Source organism: Megalobrama amblycephala, linkage group LG21, assembly GCF_018812025.1.
Source record: "Megalobrama amblycephala isolate DHTTF-2021 linkage group LG21, ASM1881202v1, whole genome shotgun sequence".
Lineage (NCBI taxonomy): Eukaryota > Metazoa > Chordata > Actinopteri > Cypriniformes > Xenocyprididae > Megalobrama > Megalobrama amblycephala.
In genome coordinates, this window is record NC_063064.1 from 32,010,265 (window position 1) to 32,031,888 (window position 21,624).

At 36.5% G+C, this 21,624-nt stretch overlaps 1 protein-coding gene and 1 long non-coding RNA gene across 3 annotated transcripts in view; both read right to left on the reverse strand.

The window, feature by feature from the left end:
• Positions 1–13,984, reverse strand: part of gli2b (GLI family zinc finger 2b) — a 101,110-nt gene extending 87,126 nt beyond the window's left edge. Inside the window, exon 1 of one of the 2 annotated variants that reach the window (XM_048172762.1) lies at positions 13,850–13,984. The gene's annotated coding sequence lies outside the window, so the exon portion shown is untranslated. Of the gene's footprint in view, positions 1–10,790; positions 11,161–13,849 lie in introns of those variants that run through there. The other variant, XM_048172761.1, reaches the window with a different exon arrangement.
• A 2,747-nt stretch (positions 13,985–16,731) lies between these two features.
• LOC125256549 lies at positions 16,732–21,248 on the reverse strand. Its single transcript, XR_007182129.1, has 3 exons — positions 21,169–21,248; positions 20,680–20,751; positions 16,732–16,864 (listed from the first exon to the last, which is right to left on the reverse strand). It is a non-coding gene; the product is annotated as an uncharacterized LOC125256549 (long non-coding RNA).
• Positions 21,249–21,624: the final 376 nt, after the last annotated feature.

The window sequence follows — 21,624 nt, forward strand, 5'->3', positions numbered from 1 at the left end:
TGGATGGATGGATGGATGGATGGATGGATGATAGAATGATGGATGGATGGATGGATGATGGATGGATGATAGAATGATGGATGGATGGATGGATGGATGGATGGATGGATGATAGAATGATGGATGGATGGATGGATGGATGGATGGATGGATGGATGGATGGATGGATGATAGAATGATGGATGGATGGATGGATGGATGGATGATAGAATGATGGGTGGATGGATGGATGATAGAATGATGGATGGATGGATGGATGGATGGATGGATGGATGGATGATAGAATGATGGGTGGATGGATGGATGATAGAATGATGGATGAATGGATGGATGGATGGATGATAGAATGATGGATGGATGGATGGATGATAGAATGATGGGTGGATGGATGGATGATAGAATGATGGATGAATGGATGGATGGATGGATGATAGAATGATGGGTGGATGGATGGATGGATGATAGAATGATGGATGGATGGATGATAGAATGATGGATGAATGGATGGATGGATGGATGATAGAATGATGGATGGATGGATGGATGGAACGCTAGATGATAGAACGATTGAAGGATGGATGGGATAGAACGATAGATAGAATGGTGGATGGATGGAAGGATGATAGAACGATAGAAAGATAGAATGATATACTGAATAATTAAATCATTCATATTAAATCTTAATAAAAAATAAAGTAATGATTTCCAACATATTAATATTAAATATAATTAATATAAAATAATTATATAATATAATTCTATTTGATATTTAAATGCTGGAAATTCTTTATGCATGTAAAGAAATGATATATATATATATATATTATATAACCTATAATTCTATAAATACAGATTTTTGCTATATTTTTCTTTCTGCATGAAACATTTCAGAGCAAATAAATCACCACAGATACATTCCTGATCCTCATCAGTCCCTTCAGTCAGCTCTGGATCATCCTCCTGCTGTTCAAATACAATGAGCCTTTAAGAAATGTTAATGAGCTATTCTAACGCCAACAATCATCATTTACATCTCTAACAAGCTCCTGGATCTCACCGAGCAAACAATCCTGATCTCCATCCCTGAGCCATCCGAGTCTTCAGGAACACAAACAGCCCATCAGAGCCACAATAGAGGCTTTAGGCAGAGATAATTGAGCAGAGCAACAACAACTGAACTTTACATTCCCCCTCAAGACCTCATTGTGCTCAGATCAATGGCGTGTTGGTTTAACAGCTCATTCCAGCTCTGGAGCTTCAGTCAAACCACACCGACAAACATCACGTTTGCAGATCTTCTTCAGCGCTTATTTAAAAAGAGCTCAATGTGTCAAACACGCTTCAGATGAGGTCACGTGACCGCCGTTCTCTCGTTCACAGGTGGGCAGCTGTTCTGGCGAGGGAACGTGTGTCGCAGGTCATTTCCTGTGTGAAAACGGACCATAAATCAGGAGGAAACACAGCTGTTTGTTATCAAAACTGCCTCAGAATCGCACGTTTTATGCTGGCGTCGCGTCTGAATTAACATGAATGCGACTTGGAAGTGTGACGAGTATCTTTTCCACATGCTGAAATAAAGGTGCACAAAACATCATCTTCATTACAAAATACTGCAATAAACACTAAGATATAAAACTCTAATGTACTGACAAGGATTATTTCAATGAAAAACCATCACAGGGAATTTAATTTATGTTTTTTACTTTCAAAAACTGTACATTTAATAATCTTTTACTGTAGAATTACATGAAATGTCCCACTTGATTTTTCACTGTACATAAGAAGGGAACTTACCGTTAACCAATTATCACAGTTTTACAATCTTTTACCGTTAAAATAAGTATTATGATGTTTTTATTGCATTGTGATGTCAAAGTTTACAACCTCCACATTTCTGTTTGACATGTTTTATTATAGTCAGTGCATTTTCTATGATTTTTGCACAAGAATTAAAGCAGATATTAATAATTTTCACTGCAAAAAATGCTTTTCTTATTATTTTTTTCACTGAATATCTAACAATTCATAAATCCAGATGTTTTTTCTAGATAAGTAAAATGACATAAGATATTTTTTTCTTGTTTTCTGTTGAAAAAAATCAAAATGAAGTGAGTTTTTGCATAAAACAAGCAAAATTATCTACCAATTGAGTAAGAAAAATAATCGTTTCGGACAGAAACAAGAAACAAGATCTCAAACAGAAACAAGATTATTTTTCTTACTCAATTGGCAGATAATTTTGCTTGTTTTAAGCTTCATTTTGATTTTTTTTCCCCCAGAAAACAAGAAAAAATATCTATATGTCATTTTACTTGTCTAGTAAAGAATCTGGATTTATGAATTTTTAGATATTTAGACTGGAAACGACAAAAATAATAAGTAAAAAAGCATTTTTTTGCAGTGAAAATGATTAATCTCTGCATTAATTCTTATGCAAAAATCATCAAAAAAACACTAGCTATAATAAAATATATCAAACAGAAATGTGGATGTTGTAAACTTTGGCTATTTTTGCTCTTACATAACATCAAAATGCTATAAAAAATGATCAAAATACCTTTTTAATGGTAAAAGATTGTAAAATTGCGATAATTGGTTACTATATACAGTGAAAAACTCTATCAAATGGGACATTTTGTGTTTTTACAGTAAAAAATGTACAGTTTTTGGTGAAAAAGAACGTAAATTAACATTTCCAGAACTCCCTGTGATGGTTTTTCATGTCAGTTATGTACATAAGAGTTTATGTTTCATCTTATGTTGTTAAATGAATATTTATTGCAGTATTTTATGTTATGAAGAAGGTGTTTTGTGCATCGTTTATATATTAGTATTTACTTTTATTAAAAGAATCAAGATGAAAAAAACAATAATTCACGAGATTCAAAGAACACATCAGACACGCTCGATGTTGAGCTTCAGTTTAGAGGAACTGCGAGAGGATCTTATTCCTAGAAACGAATCCATCAGGACGGGTGGGGTTGGGAACGAGAGAGACGTCCACAGAAATGAATGTTTCCATATTCCAGGTGCAGTGAGCTTTCAGGAGAGCCGTTTGGCTCATCACGCTGGATTACTCACTGCAACCCCCTACCTCAGCGTCTGAATAATTACAGCACGAGCTGTCGGCCAAACAAATGGCTCTGACAGAACGCTGAAAGGTCACATAGCGAAATCCCTCAGAGGGTCTCGGGATCTCTCGCTCGTTCTCTCTGTAGCGTTCAACTGCTGCAGTTGTTCAAACTTCGGCTTGAAGTGTATTTCTTCAGGTTTATGTATCTTACAAGTGCACAAACACACAGAGCTGAACTTCAGAGGGACGATTCCTCGAGGGAAAAGCCTCAGGAGAGTTTGCACTTATGAAGAATCAACTTTGTCTCAGATATTTCTCCTAAAATTCCTTAAGAAACAGAAAAACACATGAATAGAGAACAAACGACAAGAGCGTATAGCAGACCATTGGTGAGAGTCTGATGTGAGATTTTTTGAGACATGTAGAAAAGTATAGCTTCATTAGCACAAAAACCCAAAACAAATAAATATATTATATATATTTTTAACACACACACACATATATATTATTAAAATATATATTATTAAATATATATATATATATATATATATATATATATATACACACAACATCTGACAATAATATATTATATATAATAATACATATATATAATATACACACTAATTAAAAAATTTATACACATCAGATTAAATATACATCTTATTTATATATACAAAATTACTTATTTATTTATTTTTGGGTTCATTAATTTTAATTTTGTTGTAAATATATATATATATATATATATATATATATATATATATACACAATTTTTATGTTTGTATCTTTGTAAATGTTTATGTAAATAAAGCCAATATATATAATACATACATTATCATTTTTCATATATTATATATATATATATATATACACAACATCTGACAATAATATATTATATATAATAATACATATATATAATATACACACTAATTAAAAAATGTATACACATCAGATTAAATATACATTTTATTTATATATACAAAATTACTTATTTATTTATTTTTGGGTTCATTAATTTTAATTTTGTTGTAAATATATATATATATATATATATATATATATATATATATATATATATATATATATATATATATATATATATATATATATACAATTTTTATGTTTGTATCTTTGTAAATGTTTATGTAAATAAAGCCAATATATATAATACATACATTATAATTTTTCATATATATTATATATATATATATATATATATATATATATATATATATATATATATATATATATATACACACAACATCTGACAATAATATATTATATATAATAATACATATATATAATATACACACTAATTAAAAAATATATACACATCAGATTAAATATACATTTTATTTATATATACAAAATTACTTATTTATTTATTTTTGTGTTCATTAATTTTAATTTTGTTGTAAATATATATATATATATATATATATATATATATATATATATATATACACATTTTTATGTTATGTCAATATATATAATACATACATTATAATTTTTTATATATTATTAAAAAAAATATATATATATACCCAACATATATATGTGCTTCAGATTAAATATACATTTTATTTATATATACAAAATTACATATTTATTTATTTTTGGGTTCATTAATTTTAATTTTGTTGTAAAAAAAATATATATATATACATATATACACACACACACACACACACACACATATATATATATATATATATATATATATATATATATATATATATATATATATTTACATTTAAATTTATATAATATTTTTTATAAGTTGAAAGTTAATGATTTCAAATCTTTCACAGTCACTCACTTCTAACCCAACGTTTGACAAAAATCATTCTGGAGTTTTCTAAAGAAAAAGGTCAAGTTTAATTTTAAACGAATCACATGACACATCAGAGCCGCCACTTCAGTGTCGCTTCAACAGACTATCGCATTCCTCGCTGATTTAACAAGCTTGAGTCCATCAGGATAATAATTCTAGCAAATTCCAGGGAATATTACTCATAAGTGAGTGAAGCTCAGTTCAGTCACAGGCGGTGGGCGGGAGGAGATATCGCTTGAGTTACAAACAACATGTTCGCAGCTCATGCCTCCCTTAAAAGTCCCAGTGTTTGATATAAGACAGCAGGGAGTCACACGGATCTGGACGGGACGGAGGTTTCAGCGCTAATGGCGTGTTTCAGTAATGGACGTGTGTGAGTTTAGGTGATAGTGGAGCCCCATGGCTCAGATCACAACCCCCGCTGCTAAGTGCAATATCCTGTGGACGATCTCCATTGGTGCGACCAATGCCGAACAGATGTTGCAGCTCCAGCCCCCACTGGAGTTCAGAGCAGGGTGTTTTACAGGAGGATTCCTCCTGTCTCCCGAAATCAGCCGACAAAGCGATTACATCTCACATGTGCCGAGCGAAGGCTTTTGGCCGGATTCCACCAGAGAGCCACCGCAGCTCAACCCACGGCTTCAAAACCCACGACGGGACAAACGGCGACAGGTTTTGTTAACAGCACACTTTGATCCAGTGGCCAAATGGTGTTTTTAGGAGACACTTGCGGTTTGACACCAGGACTGTAATGTAAACTTCCTCTCTGTTCTGTTATTGAGCAGCGAGGAAGCCCTTCTAACGTCCACCCGGGGGTTTTCAAGCACTTTAAATGGAGAGTTATAACAGCTTTTAGTGTTGAGACTGTTGTTACTGACATTTAAATCTGGATGCAGACATGATAAAGAAGAACCAGGTCTTGACCTTTAACCCTGCGTGATCGCAAAGGCCTAATGTATGCCATCCTTCAGTCTGTCAGCAAAAAGTGTGGTCGCACGGACCTAATTCTGAACAAACGTGCTCCAATGCAAAGACAAATAAGTCACTGTCTGTTTTACAGTAACTGAATCTCAATAATGTAAACATCTGCGCTGCATGTCCGGAGCTGTTAAACACGTCTGAACCGGCGCTAGGCCACGAGCCAGCGCTTGTGAAACCGCCAGGGATTTTCTGCTATCAGGCATTTGTCTGAAACATGTACGATTCCATCAGCAATGAAAGCGATGATGATCCGTCTGTATGACTGCGCATAAACCCACGGCTCTCTGCTGTCAAAAGTTCTTTAGGTATTAAAGGAGTATCATCCGGTTACTGCATCCCTTCAGGAATTCATTAAGTCCCGAATCAAAGCCAGCCAAGAGGCGCTACGGATACCCATCACATTTCATAGCGGGGCGAGCATCTCCTGCTCCCAGCGGCCCGCCGATCTTTGATTTCAAAGCGTCTCGTGGCATGTGATGGCCTTTCAGGAGACAGCGATTCTCTGATTTCATTCTCCGTAATTAGATGGTGCTTGATGCGTGATTGTCTCTGGTTGATTAAGGCCTTTCCAAGAGCACGTCTAAGGGATCTTTTTCCCCGGAGCTTCGAGCTGGTTGTTGAAGTAGCCAGTTCTTCAGTAGAACTTAGATGCTTAGATAATAGAACGCTAGAAAAATATTTAAGTAAATGAGTATACATACATTATATATGTAACACGAGAATGAACCTCATTGGTTCTTGCTGAAGCTCAAATGTGTTACGTAATACGAGAATGAACCTCATTGGTTCTTGCTGAAGCTCAAATGTGTAACGTAACACAAAAATGAACCTCATTGGTTCTTGCTGAAGCTCAAACATGTTACGTAACACAAAAATGAACCTCATTGGTTCTTGCTGAAGCTCAAACATGTTACGTAACACAAAAATTACCTCATTGGTTCTAGAGGAAGCTCTAATGTGATGCGTAACACGAGAATGAACTTCATTGGTTCTTGCTGAAGCTCAAATATGTTACGTAACATGAAAATTAAGCTCATTGGTTCTTGCTGAAGCTCAAACGTGTTGCGTAACACGAAAATGAACCTCATTGGTTCTTGCTGAAGCTCAAACGTGATGCGTAACATGAAAATTAACCTCATTGGTTCTTGCTGAAGCTCAAATGTGATGCGTAACACGAAAATTAACCTCATTGGTTCTTGCTGAAACTCAAACGTGATGCGTAACACGAAAATGAACCTCATTGGTTCTTGCTGAAGCTCAAACGTGATGCGTAACACGAAAATGAACCTCATTGGTTCTTGCTGAAGCTCAAACGTGATGCGTAACACGAAAATGAACCTCATTGGTTCTTGCTGAAGCTCAAACGTGATGCGTAACACGAGAATGAACCTCATTGGTTCTTGCTGAAGCTCAAATGTGTTACGTAACACGAAAATTAACCTCATTGGTTCTTGCTGAAGCTCAAATGTGTTACGTAACACGAAAATTAACCTCATTGGTTCTTGCTGAAGCTCAAACATGATGCGTAACACGAAAATTAACCTCATTGGTTCTTGCTGAAGCTCAAACATGATGCGTAACACGAAAATTAACCTCATTGGTTCTTGCTGAAGCTCAAACATGATGCGTAACATGAAAATTAACCTCATTGGTTCTTGCTGAAGCTCAAACATGATGCGTAACACGAAAATTAACCTCATTGGTTCTTGCTGAAGCTCAAACATGATGCGTAACACGAAAATTAACCTCATTGGTTCTTGCTGAAGCTCAAATGTGTTACGTAACATGAAAATTAACCTCATTGGTTCTCGCAGGTGCTCAAATGTGTTACGTAACACGAAAATGAACCTCATTAGTTCTCACAGAAGCTCAAATGTGCTGCGTAACACGAACATGCTTGTTTCCGTTTATCATAACTGATATGTGAGTTGATGAATGTTTATATGTGAATAAAAGCCTAAATTCAATCTGTTGATCATTTATAGCGACCGTGTCTCTTCAGAAAATTTGGACTAAACTGCTCAATTCATATGGATTAGTTTTTACGATCTCTTTATGAACTTTTTGAAGCACCAAAGTGGTAGTTGTGTAGACTGTCAATGGAGTCTCTCAGATTTCATTAGAAATATCTTCATTTGTGTTTCAAAAATGAATGAAAGTCTTTTCGGGTTTAGAACGACATGAGGGTGAGTAATTAATGGCAGAATTTTCATTTTTGGTTGAACTAACCCCTTTAACATCTAGTATGGCAAAACGTAGATGCTTAGATAATAAAATGCTAGAAAACAAGAGGCGTGCTTTCGTAGCAACTCCCTCGATGATTCACCAAAGAAAAACCCACAACCCCACCGGCACAAACTGTAAAAACCACAGAGGAACCACAGCACGACGTGTGAGCACAACTCAACAATATCCACACTGATCCCACTGGCCGACTGAGCAGACGGAGTGAACAGAAGCGGGGAATCAAAGGGAGCGATGCAGTTTACATGAGCAGCGGATTCACACTGACAGTTCAAAGCTCGTGCTGAAGCTCTCAATGCTCTTCTCCAGGCCGGAGAGGAAAGAAACTTCTCACAACTGCACGAAAACTAGCCTCAGGTTCTCAAACTGCCAGCTTTCTTGGAGATGTATCTCCATTCAGGCTGTTAAACATCATCACTGAAATATCATGACATATAACATGATATTGTGCAATGGTTCTCAACTCAAAAATGCATCTCAGGTCTGTTCTGATAAGATCACAGAGAGCAGAAACCATGCAATGCTAAATGCTAAAAGAAAATGCAGCTAAATCATGCATATCTTGAGTAGCACTTTTTTTTTTTTTTTAAATATATAAATGACTTAAAATTCAAGTATTTTGTCAAGAAACAGCCACACTCACAAGTTCAATAATAGACAGATGGATGAAATGGACAAAAATCACACTGTTAAAAGTTAAACTGTTTGCACTAACGGCACGACGCAACTGCAAACAATCAGCTAGAGGCATTTATTATAAACCATCATCGATTAAAATAAGAGGGAAGAGCTGTTAAGGAAACATATCGCCAGCAAACAGCGTTTTATTGACAGTCGGGCAGGTATAACAATATAAAAAGAAGATAATAAAACTCCAGCAGTATCTTTTGTCCAAACTGCGCTCAGTATAAAACAACACACGTTTTCAGGGGTCAGCGACTCTCTTCACGCGCCACAATGGAGGGACTTCTGAGGAGCTCGACTTCCCTCGGATTTCTTGACCTATTGACAGTGGACTGACCTTATATACTCCTGTGAGGAAGCCTATTGTGCTCTGGAGTCTTAGTAAGACAAACAAGAGGGGAAAAAAAGAGAGTTCCCTGCGGTTTTAAAGAGACAAGGAAATGGAAATTTTAACTGTTTATCAAACGTGCATATTCCAAAACAAAGCACTTTTCCAGAATATTTAGTGTGGAATATTTGAAATCTCGAGAGCAATGTTTAAATGCTTTAATGCAGGAAAATTCCACCGTTCTTACTAATGTTTCTCTTCTACATTAATTACCCTAAACCATGATGGTAAATTTGGAAATTGTTCAGAAATTCCTCCACAAATAGCCTGAAACTATGTGCATGATTCCAGACATCTGGCTCATGTTTTTCAGCGATTATTTCACGATCGTTGTGGGTTTGTTCACCTGGAATCAGCGGCGCTTTAATTCACAAAGCGGGCCGAATCGCTCTGTTAATTGGTAAGGATGTGTTGAGCACTGAATGCGGACTCTCTCTTGCTCTACTCTTAACTCCTGAATCGCCTCTGCGGGGAGTTTTACTCAGTTTCCATTCAGGCCTTCCATGTGTGTTTTCAGCTCTACCATTCGCTTCATTAAATTCTTCTCCAATGAGAAGGATAAGAAAAGGGCTGACGGACACTGAGAGAGCGGGACGTGTGAAAAAGGCTCCGGGGGAGATGAAAGAGGCCCCTGCGGCCCCGGGGCCCCGGTGACCGTCAGCTCGGCCGGACCTGAATAATCCTGAATGGGCCCGTCGTTCTTTCACATCCTTTTCAACCTCTTTATCCTGACTGCTAGAACTCTTCATTGCGCACAATGGCAAATGCACTAAAACTGTTTTCTCATGCTAATGGATGTGAACTCACTCCCACTGAATGCTTTTTGCTTTTCCTCCAGGATTTAAATGGGCCAATTAGAGCTGTTATGGCTCCTCGTCTTCTATATCTCCGAGTTTTTCCTCTTTTTTTTTCTAGTGAATTCACGCACATCACAACACACAACGGCCGAGACGGATCACAGAAATTGACTGCGAGTATTTCAGGAGGAAAAAGCAAACAGTAAACAGAGAAAGAAAAAGAGTGTCTGAAGAGCAAACATCAGGTCTTTCGACTCTCAACAGCTTGTGCAGCTCTCTGAACTTCTGTCTGCATTCATTATCCTGCTCGCTCACAATATATAGCCTATTATGCTATTTACTTAAGCTGATTTATACTCTTTTAATGCCGAAAAAGTATTTATTTTTGATAATAAAATCTACTTAAGAAGGAAATTAAAATGCACTTAGATTACATAAAATGCATGAATGATCTAATGCATGGAGATGTGTTTGGGATTGGCGCCTGGCACCTTCTGATCGCATCTTCCCCCATATGGATCAAATTGCAGCAGAATGTTTGGGATTCCAGAGTCGAAAAGCAGCTCATGCCATTCTATTCTATATTCTATAGCGCATATCCACAATTTCCCTCCAAAATAACTTAATTTAAAACAGTTTTGTGCATCAAAAAAAAAAAAAAAAAAAGGGAAAAAGTGCCATGCGACTCAAATACCTAGTAAAAAAAATAATAAAAACAGCAACACAACTATTTGAAACAGCGATGTGCTCATTTAACACGTTTATAACGCGTTCATATGAATCACTCACCAGCTCTGAAGAGTGAATCAAACCTCGCGATCAAACTCTTTCTTCACTGGAAACTTTCTGGCTCCAGAAAACAGAAGCGCGTCCCACGAACATCCATCAAAACACGAGCGAAGATCTTCACGAGAACCAGAGCGGGTCTGAGGTGCGAAAGTTCAGCGGACACTAACTTTTACAGTCCATCATCAGTGAGAACGAGCGAATGAAGTTTGCATCTGCCGAATCATCCGAGCGCGCAACAGCAACAACAACAACAACGAGAGCGCGCGCGCGGAATCAGATCAGAGAAGTTTGGGAAATCAAAACAAGAGAAGAGTTTGAGAGCGCGACTGTTTGCGGTGAGACCCCCGGGTGATCTGTTTTCAATGCCCTCTCTCTCTCTCTCTCCCTCTCTCTCTCTCTCTCTCTCTCTCTCTCTCTCTCTCTGATGGGTCGGGCTTCACACTGAACTCATCGCGTCTGACTAAAGTTGCATCAAGTTTTTCTACAAGGTCAATCAAATGATGCAAGTTTTGCAAAGAATTTGAGTGCCATTTAATTTTTATTTAAATGTGCATTTTATTATATGCTATTATTAGTTCTTTATTTAACTATTAATTCATTTATTTTATATACTGAAATACTAAAGTGCTGAAAAGAAATCAGACCATCAGTATCGATGCATTTCGTCCCAGATCTCACGCGCTCAAATCAGCCTCATTTATCACTTTTAGCTGACTGTGGGTCTGTATTTCGAATAGAAAATGGAAATGGGGTCAAAACTGCAGATAAAACAACAATTAATTACGCTTAATTAACGCACTTTAGACATGAGCTGCTATAATGCAATAAATTATGCTTAAATCATCAGTTATTTTAGTACACTTCAGTAATTAAACTCGGACATCACAGTAATATATAGTGCATATTATCATGATGATCCACATTTCAACACTCGAAAAATGCTGGGTTAAAAACAACCCAAGTTGGGTTGAAAATGGATAAACTCAGCAGTTGGGTTAAATGTTTGCTGTTTTATTTATTTAACTCAACTATTGTTTAAAAATGACTATATGTCCGGCTTAAAATGAACTCAAAATATGTTAGAAAAATATAAAATCAGACACATAATTACTAGAGGCAACAATAATAATCAAAAGGTGAACATTTATTAATAAGCAATTTAATAAATGTTTATTGTTTAATTATTATTATGCATGAAACATATTAACAAATGTTAATTTCCAACATACTTTGGGTTCATTTTAAGCAAGAAATACAGTAATTTTTAAACAATAGTTGAGTTAAATAAAACTACCCAGCAGGTTTGGGCAAACATTTAACCCAACTGCTGGGTTAAAGCAACCCAATTGTTGGGTTTTTTCATTTTCAACCCAACTTGGGTTGTTTTTAACCCAGCATTTTTTAGAATGAAGGTGCAAAAGGAAAACTATAAAATTATGTGGTTGAAAAGAGTCTTCATGATCATTTTCAGTCAGACAAATCTGAGTTAAACAGTGTAATTTGGAAACATGTCTTGAAGCAATATGTGTTTAATGTATTATATTAATAAAGAAACATGATTTTAAATATGAGCATAAACCTGAACATGTGAATGCAGATCAATTTAAGTTGTTTTCATACATTCATTTTTGCTGCCAGGTGGCCTTTAAGCCAGGAATGTTTGAGAGCATGTTTTGCGTTCTGCTCCCGCAGCGCTGGAGAACATGAGAGGAGACGGTGTGTGATATAGAGAGACGCCGTACAGCCCTAATAATGACATCACTGCTCCTGCTCTCCATATGATCTCACACACACACTGACAACGCTTACGAGAGTGTGTTTAGTGCACTACCTAGTGATCATGCAACTCAACGCAGATTTTTCCAATTTGGATACAGTTTAAACCAAGACAAAATGCATTTTGGAGAATTATTTGTGCATTAAAAGAGAGCGGGGCTAGTTGTCACACAGGAAAATTGACTTGTTTACGATTACAAATGACTGTTTTCTCTTGCAGTGGATTTTGTATGTTGGTTTCGAACACCTGGTTCAAATCTGCATTAAATTTAGTCATTCTAAAAACTAAAATTCATAGTATTATCATATTTTAATTCTAAAATGATGGTATTTAAACTGAAATGTCAAACTGTTCTCAGGACAAGCATATTTTCCATTAATGTAAGTGTTTTTAATATTGTAATTTTATACAGTTTTATTAATTTAAATATTTGTTAGACAATTATATGTGCTTTAGAATTATTTTATACACTGTAAACAATTATATGATCAATTAGTCATGGTATAATATAGTATAGTATAATTTTATTTTAATGCAATGTCAGCATCTGAGGCTATTTTCATGGCAAAAAACTCAATTACAAAAATACAAGTAATATTATATGAGATTTTTTAAATAATTTTTTTTAAACCTTTTTTTTTCCAGTCAAAACCTTAAGTAAATAAGTAGTCCTAAATAAGTCCTTAAATGAACTTCAGTAAGTTTACATTAAGTTAAACAATTTCACCTTTTTTTTACTAAGTTATATGAGATTAAGCTCATTTTTAAAAGTCAGTTTAATTTAATTTAAGTTTAAATGACTAAAACAGCCAGGTTGATTGTACTTTAATTGAAGTCAAATTTAAGGCAGCAACTGAACTTATGTTTTTAATTGTAATAATTATTTTATATAATTATTTATTTCAGCTAAAACAGCTGTTTAATGGCAGATTTCAAATGTGACAACATGCCCCGTATAGTCAGCACGTTAAATGAACTTTTTTTCCCAAGCAATAATGGTGGAAATTTAAAAAAATAAAAACAAATAAAATGACTTTCAAAAATAAATGTATTTACTGGAGTAAAAAAAGTGTGACAACTAGCCCCGGTCTCTGCTACAGCTCTTTTTTCTTCATCTATTATTATTAAAACACTTTTGACCTCTTTTTTTTTTAACAGAGTAATCAATTTCCTTTCTAATAAAGTTCCTAAAAACACAAATGACTTTTCTGACGATGTATTTGATGAGTTTAAATCATTGCTCACCCACCCAACGCTTCTCTTCTGAGATTTCTGTACTGACCTTTTTCTTGTCATCATCTCAAAACATTTCTGACAGCAAAGAAGATCCTTCAACATCCACGAAACCTTCCAATGACCTTCCTGTCAGAATCAGATTTCACACGAGTGTCAGATGGACGAGCTGTTGTGCAATAGCGCCATCTAGTGGTCACAAGGAGCCGGTGATTGATGTTAGAGATGGTGCAAAAAAAAAAGTTCAGCAAAACATACTAACATAACCAATTAGATTTTTATGAAAGATAAATAAAATGCTTTAAAACATAAATTAATTCATATTATGTGTGTTATGCAACTTTTTCCATCTTTTTCCAAAGCAGCCTCACAGTAATTTTATCTTCGGCCCACATGCTGGATGACATTTGACCTTTAATATCCGCAGTATTCCCAGAGCGGCATCCCGTTCCAGCGGTGTATTAAATCAGATATGCTGTGCTCATAATGAACGCCTCATCCCGCCGTTGACCTCGTGACCTCTGGGGTTCATATCTAATTGATTTAGATTCTCGGGCCTAATGGATGACGTCTTTGCCGCACGTGTCCGTCCGGACGGGAGGGGTTTGCCATGACCTCACATCGCAGGCATCGGGATCGACGTGCAGATCGTAGCTTTAATCCGTGCAAAACCACCTGACGGGTGTGGAATCATTACAACCAGATGACATCGATCTCAGAAGATCTCAGGTGGTGGATTGACTTCCAGGAACACGGACAGGGTGGGATCGTCCCGGAGCCCTGGACACAAAACAATCCCTACATGCAATAACATCTCACTGTTAGATAACATTATTTAAGGATGATATTTTGAATTAGCTTTTATTTGTATATATTCAGTTTTCATTTTAATTTTCGTTTTATCTTTAGTAGTTTTGTTATGAGCGTATTAGTTTTTGCGTATTAGTTGTAGTTTTAGTGCTTTAGTTTAATACCTAAACAACATTTCTAATTTTCATTTAGTTTAATTTTAAATATTTAGAATTATAATTAACAAAAATGCTTAATAATTGTAGTGGTAACACTTTACAACTAATAAAACATTAGTTAACTACTTTAATTAACATGCACTACGAATTAAGCATTTATTAATCATAGTTAACGTTAATTTCAACATTTTACTAATGCATTTCTAAAATCAACATTAGTTAACATTAATGCAACAGAACAACTGTATTTTTATTAACCTTAAAATTAATAAATGCTGTAAATTTCTCACTTTTAATTGTTTGCTAAATTTACTAATATTGTTAAAGCTGTTTCGCCTCTTTGTCGCCATCTCTTTTTGAAACCTGTAATTGCAGTTATTTGTGGAATTATCATCTTTACATATGTAAACAGACTTGACTTAATAATGCAAAAACGAATGACGGCATGCTCAAATTTCCCGGAAACCTAACAGTAAACATTATTACAAGCTTCTCGTTGTGAATCGAGCTAAGGTAAGGTGGAAGTTTTGAACACTGGCTAGTTATGTACTTGCTTAAAAAGTGATTTTGGATCATTTTTAAACAAAAAAGTTACGGACTGCAGCTTTAAGAAATGTTAACAAATAATAATTTTAACAGTTTCCACTTTCACCATTTAAATTGTAGCACCACAATATAAATTTCAGTGAAAGTTGTAGTTTATAAACTTTAAACAATTTTCTCTGGTTATCCAGATCAATGCACAAAGCACTTTCAGTTTCTCCCTGCTATACTGTATTTTCTATACTGTACACTATAGTGGCCCTCTAGCGGTTAAAACGCAAAACTGCACGCATTTGTCGGAATAACTTTGTTTTGTTTGTGCTGCGGCTTTGCGTGACTGTGCGGATGAATATGATTCTTTCTCATAACTACAAAAAGACAGATAGAGATTATCCTATTGCTCATAAAACAATCCATATGACCAGTTTAGATGCAAAGAATCTCAAGCTGACGAGCTGAAGACACGCGGAAAAGTAGGCGGAGCAACTTTACTCTATTTACGGATATGACGAGACTCGCACGGGCGAGTGACGTATGTATGCAATATCCCGCGAAAACCATCCCGTCAGGTCTAAAATATAAACGCTTATAATAAGCTTACCATAGTGAATCAGGGTAAGACAAAAACACGTTTTGGAAGAAGCCTTGATGATGTATTTAAATTTTGTTCATTTTGAACAAACAAACAAAAAAACGTATATAGCTACCTTTAAAATTAGTTAATAAAAATACAGCTCAGGTCCATTAAAAAGGCTAATATTAACAGATGCAACTTTTTTGCAGATATTAGCAAATGCTGAAATGAACATTAACTGAGATTAATAAATGCTGTTTTTCATTGTTAGTTCATGTTAACAACTGGAACCTCATTCTGAAGTGTTTGCAAAAATGTAAACTTAGGATCTTAAAAGTGAATATAATGTAAAGTTGTAAATAATTGTCCAATTTGCTCATGCCCTGAACAGATCTTCCTAAAATCCTCTGATTCTCTGAATCATGTTAATACCAAAGTATCTGATGCTTGGCTCTGCTTTATAACTACATGTTTTATTTGATTCTTTGCTGCAATTATTTAAAAAATGTTAATCTATCGTGATGTACATTAATCCAACCATGAACCAAAATGCAGTGCAACAAATCTACCACAAAATATCCATAACATGTGACTTTAAACCCTAGAAACAGAATCATTTACATTTCTACTTAATAAAGCGCTTGTTTCGAGGTCATTTTCACTCTTATAAATCTATAGTCTGTACAGACTCGTATAGATCTTCATCTCTTCTGCTGTTGAGTGTTTTCAGCTCATGTATTTGTCAGCAGGGACAGCTCTGCTCTTTCGGGTCCCAGCGGGGCAGTGAAACCAGGTGAATGAGGCTTTAAGGACACGGTGTGAGACTGCTGGGACAGAAGTAAAGTCCTCGGGTGTCTGGAAGAAATGTGCCTTCATCAGTTCATCTGTCACTGTAGTCTCTGCGTATCCCAGAATGCCATCCGAATCCAATGGAGCCCTCATCAGGATGTGCTGATTGACAGCTCTGTTGACCTAAACACTGAGAAGACAGACTTTAGTGAGTATCTTTACAAACTGGATCTTTACTCCACACTTACATCACTTTACTGTAAGTGAAACATTACAGAAAATTCTCCCATTCGCTGGGTTAAAACAATCCAATCGCTGGGTTAAGACAACCCAACTGCTGGGTTAAAACAACCTAATCGCTGGGTTAAGATAACCTAATCGCTGGGTTAAGATAACCTAATCAATGTGTTAAAACAACCCAACCGCTGGGTTAAAACAACCCAATCACTGGGTTAAGATAACCTAATTGATGGGTTAAAACAACCCAACTGCTGGGTTAAAACAACCCAATCGCTGGGATAAAACAATCCAGTCACTGGGTTAAGATAACCTAATCGACGGGTTAAAACAACCCAATCACTGGGTTAAGACAACCCAACCGCTGGGTTAAAACAACCCAATCGCTGGGTTAAGATAACCTAATTGATGGGTTAAAACAACCCAACTACTGGGTTAAAACAATCCAGTCGCTGGGTTAAGATAACCTAATTGATGGGTTAAAACAACCCAACTGCTGGGTTAAAACAACCCAATCACTGGGTTAAAACAACCCAATTGCTGGGTTAAGATAACCTAATCGATGGGTTAAAACAACCCAACTGCTGGGTTAAGATAACCTAATCGATGGGTTAAAACAACCCAACTGCTGGGTTAAAACAACCCAACTGCTGGGTTAAAACAACCCTTTTGCTGGGTTAAAACAACCCAATCGCTGGGATAAAACAATCCAGTCACTGGGTTAAGATAACCTAATCGACGGGTTAAAACAACCCAATCACTGGGTTAAGACAACCCAACCGCTGGGTTAAAACAACGCAATCGCTGGGTTAAGATAACCTAATTGATGGGTTAAAACAACCCAACTACTGGGTTAAAACAATCCAGTCGCTGGGTTAAGATAACCTAATTGATGGGTTAAAACAACCCAACTGCTGGGTTAAAACAACCCAATCGCTGGGTTAAGATAACCTAATTGATGGGTTAAAACAACCCAACTACTGGGTTAAAACAATCCAGTCGCTGGGTTAAGATAACCTAATTGATGGGTTAAAACAACCCAACTGCTGGGTTAAAACAACCCAATCACTGGGTTAAAACAACCCTTTTGCTGGGTTAAGATAACCTAATCGATGGGTTAAAACAACCCAATCACTGGGTTAAGAAAACCTAATCAATGTGTTAAAAAACCCAATTGCTGGGTTAAAACAACGCAATCGCTGGGTTAAGATAACCTAATCGATGGGTTAAAATAACCCAACTGCTGGGTTAAAACGGAACTCAGTAAGATTTGCGAAGCTCCCCCTACAGGTTCCTTCAGTGAATCACACTGTCGTAAATACTCCAAGCACAGCTCTGGACTACAACGACTACAACCAGGGCTTGACATTAACACCCGCCAACCCGCCAAATGCGGGTAGATTTCAGCTGTGGCGGGTAAGACAGCCACTCCCACTAGCCACTTTGGCGGGTTGAATATAATTTCAGCCTACAGCCAAATGAAAGGTAGCCAAGCTCTTCGTATCACAAAATTACAATTCAATCACAATTCTCTATCAATTAACTTGCAGTGAAGGCGGATAGACGGAATTGCGCTGAATGACGCAACAGAAGCGCTCTCTCGCGTGCGCACTCTCTCTGTCGTGCGCACTCAGTTTTCCTTGCGCCTGAATAGTCAAATATCCGCACACGCAGATGTCAAAATGCCCATCGTGTGGAGTATCTTGCGTGGATATAGTCGGTTATGACTTAAGTGAACGTAAACAGGTGGGTAAAAAACTGAATATATGTCAGTATATTACATACATGCATTCAGCAGCCCCCAAATAAATACCTGTCTGTCATTAATGTTATTTAACATCTTTTGTGATTAAATGTATACATGTTAAATAAACCTATGTATCTGAAAAAAGATTTTTTAAATTACTATTTGTAATTTGCTTTGTTCTTTTTATATAGCCAAACAAAAATAACTGTACATACCAGCTGATATACAATGTAGTCTTGATTTTGGTGGTCAATCTTTATTTGAAAGTTTAAAAGGGTTTTAAATCTTGTAAATCAAGTAAAATTACTCAAAATCAAGTAATTTAAGCATGCCAAAGTCAACTTTAATCATATAAAATGTAATTTTCTCAACAGCAAAATTGTGGCCAGTGAAAATGTTGAGTGGCTAGTAACTTTGGAAAACCACTAGCCACAGTGGCTGGTGAGCAAAAAAGTTAATGTCAAGCCCTGATTACAACGCTCACCAGCACAGTAGTTTTGCGAATACAGTACAAGAAATCTCGATGGAGGTGGGTAATTTTCAAAATTGTCTTATAAAGTCATAATATATACATTGTTTTTGAATTACCGTAAAGCATTTTGTCACTCTGGCTAGAAACATGAACATGAGGCGAGATTGTGTCGGGTCGGCGAAGCTCAACTTGCAAGTACTGTTTTTTGGCGTAGACATGCCAGAGGGGGTCAGTGCTCGCCTCAAACACACCACTACAAGTCAATTAACCATCGTAAGGACTTAGAAAACTATTTATGAAGGTGAAAAAAGTTTTAAAACAACCCAACCGCTGGGTTAAAACAACCCAATCTCTGGGTTAAAACAATCCAGTCTCTGGGTTTGTCCATTTTCAGTCCAACTTGGGTCGTTTTTAACCCAACATTTTTTAGAGTGTAACTGTCTTCATGTTTATGAAATCATGTTTTGATTGTAAGTGTGTTTGTGTTTATTTACACTAAATGACACATGCTTTTGTATCATTTAATGCAATGAAACTTATGTTTAAATGTGACTTAAGAAAGAGTCCAAATACTTTTGACGTCACTGTATATATTTGGTCAAACAAACGCTGGCTTAACACGAATTCGTCACAGAACATGAGATTGTGAACTAGAGCAAAACCGAAGCGGAGATGATCGTAGTGCTTTTTTCTCCCTCGCAGCTTCGTTAAATCTGTGTTTAATGAGACGCTTCCCTTGGCAGCGCGTCTGAGCCCAGAGTTCCTGTTAGCATGAGTGTCAGGTGAATAGCGCCGCTGCTAATTGAGTCCTGGTTCATCGGGGTCTTGGACGGCTCTCATCCGTTCACCCACAGAGGGCCACAGCGTCACATCCTGACCCTCTCAGCGGCCGGTGGGTAAAAGCCAACTAGATCGCTGGGGCAGAACCCTCAAAACGGGCACGAGGGTTTGATTGACAGGTGCTTGAAAAATGTCTGCTTGCTCCAAAATATTTTCTTTGCTTTTTGCATTTTTTTTTTTTAAATGATTAAATGAATCATTAAATGATATCAGCTGCATGCATTATTCACATGCATTTTATAGCTCTGCATAAGCAATTTTAGGAGAACCATCTGAGACAAAGTTGATACCTAAAGGAGCTACTAAGGGGCAGCAGTGCTGCTGAAGGGATCTGATGGGGCAAATTTGCTCTCAGGGCATTTGGGCAGAAGGATGGGGCTCAGCAGAGAGAGAGAGAGAATGAATGAGGAGAGTGAAGGATTAAAGATCAGTGATAAAGACAAGCTGGGCTTTTGGGCGGCGTTGGGTGGAAGCTGCACAGTCGGGATTGCCGGTACATCTTCCGCCCAACTCATTGTTGGGGCTCAGAGCCCGAGAGAGGCTTCCATGGGAGGGAGTTTAACCCCCGTGACTCCACTCAAGAGCAGCATTGTTCTCCACTGCGCTTCACCCCACCGCAAATCCCCACAGCCCAGCCTCCGAGACTCACCAGATATTACAGCTTGAACATCAGAATTTGGCTGAGGTGTTTTTGCAATAGTTTGCTTACAAACATATATATCTCCCATGTGCATTATTGTGGGGGTTGTTGCCTCTGTTCACGTGTAGGGATGGTGCAGTCCTGTAGGGGGCGACACAACAACATGTATTTGTAAGCACAGCTCATGCAGGAGATAATGCAACTTCAATTGCAGATACAGTTTAAAACAATGAAAAAATATCGAAAACAGACACTAGTATACTGCATATTCCACAGCATATGCTGTAAAATAAATAGTACTGCACTGCAAGTTGTAAATAAAAACAAACATTTCAAACAGTAATATACCTCGTTTTACTCACTGAGTGGCGTGGTTATCGTTTTAAAAAACAAAACAAAAAATATTTTTTTTTTATTAAATGGTATTATCTCTTGCAGTCTGATCAAATAATGAGTTAAGAAAACTATCACAACATTTGGCTATTTCATGCATACAGAAAATTATAAGCACTATAGATATCTACTGTTTTATTTATTTTTTTAATGTTTTTGTCTTACCCTGTGTTTATATATTAGATCTGACAGGACGGTTTTCGCGTTAAATCGCGTACATACGTCACTCGCTCGTGTGTGTTTCCTCACATCCGTAAATAGAGAAAAGTTGCTCCGCCTACTTTGGCGCGTGTCTAGTTTAGGAGTTGCAGAGGTTAGACACGGAGATGGTGGTGTTTTTACTACTTAACAGGTGAGTAAGGTGTTTTATTGAACAGATAAATCGCCATATGTAGCTCTCTAACAGAGTTCACTTTAAAGCATTATCTATTGTGAAGCTCATTTCGTTATGGTTGTTGTAGCGGTGCTGGAGTTTATTTTCAAGGAAGTACCATGTCTATTAATGGGTAAAGCTAGTCAGCTTGAGATCCTTTCTATCTAAACTGATTATATCTCTTAAAAGGGACCTATTATGCCCCTTATAACAAGATGTAATATGGTGTCTCCAGAATGTGTCTGTGA